Here is a 1,459-nt window from a genome sequence, read left to right on the forward strand (position 1 = left end):
GAGAAAGAGTGTCGCTCTGTGGCCCAGGCTGGTGTGCAGTGGCGTGATCACCACTCACTGCAATCCCCGCCTCCTGGGTTTAAACGATTCTCCTGCCTCAGCCTCCTGAGTAGCTGGGATGACAGGTGTGTGCCACCACACATGGCTAATTTTTGTATTTTTAGTACAGACAGCGTTCCACCATATTGGTCAGGCTGGCCTGGAACTCCTGACCTCGTGATCTGCCCACCTCGGCCTCCCAAAGTGCTAGGATTATAGGTGTGAAGCATTGCACCTGGCCACCTGCCTCCTATTCTATTCAAAGTCACTCCTCTGCTCACTGAGATAGATGCATATTTGATTTGCCTTCTTTGGAAAAGCTGATCAGAAACTTGAAAGAATGTAACTGTTTGTGTATCACCCATCTGTGACCTGGGAACTCCCTCCCCTTTTTGAGTCTCCTTGCCTTTGCTTCAAGTTGTCCCGCCTTTCCAGATGGAACCAATGTACTTCTTACATATATTGATTGTTGTCTCATGTCTCCCTAAATGTATAAAACTAAGCTGTGCCTTGACCACCTTGGGCATATGTTGTCAGGACTTCCTGAGGCTGTGTCACAGGTGCGTCCTCAACGTTGGCAAAATAAACTTTCTAAGTTAACTGAGACCTGTCTTAGATGTTCTGCGTTCACATTTTGGTAACCACGAGGGGATTCTGAGCGGAGGTGCCCCTGACCTTTGACAAATCTATTGGTGCTTGGTACCAGCATGAGCTAACTTTATGGCTCAAGCCGATAGGACAACTTGCTGAGGTTTGAGAGCACTCCCCCCAGAGAATCCCTGATCTCTTAAAATTTGGTAGAGATCTAAAGTTCATTTTGCTGTACAACTCCTCTTTTGGTTTTTTTTTTTTCAGTTTTACTTGCTTCTAACAGGAAGGCAAGTTTTTCTGCTTCTATGATGACGGAAGGCAGGTAACTCTTATATGGAGTTTGAACTGGCTTCCAACAGGGAAGATGAGTTTTTTTTCCTGCTCCTAGAATGGCAGAGAGTAGTCTGTAGCCTGAGACCCACCACTAGGTAAGAGACTGGTTTGAGATTGTCTTGCAATTTCCTTTTAAATGACTAAAGTTAGCACTTAACAACCAGCTGGTGTTAATTTCTGCTTTCACAAAGAACACTCAGAAACTGTATAACTTGTGTGATCATTGTTAGTCTAGCAGCATTCTGTCCTAGCTGAAATATGGTAAAAAGATTTAAAAAAAATTTTTTAAAGGAACTCAATGGTTAAAAGTCAGCTTAATTAAAAGGGTAACATCTAACGTGTGTGTGTGCGCATGTGTGCATGTTTGTATTTGAAAGGCCTTCATGTTTTTGGGTTTTTTTTTTTTTTTTTCTCTTCTAAGACATTGTCTTTTTTTTGAGCAAAAGTTTTGTTTTTCTTTTTCTTCTCATTTGACTGAATTTTGTTTTTTTTTTTT

This window comes from Mandrillus leucophaeus, unplaced genomic scaffold (assembly GCF_000951045.1).
Source record: "Mandrillus leucophaeus isolate KB7577 unplaced genomic scaffold, Mleu.le_1.0 Scaffold434, whole genome shotgun sequence".
NCBI lineage: Eukaryota > Metazoa > Chordata > Mammalia > Primates > Cercopithecidae > Mandrillus > Mandrillus leucophaeus.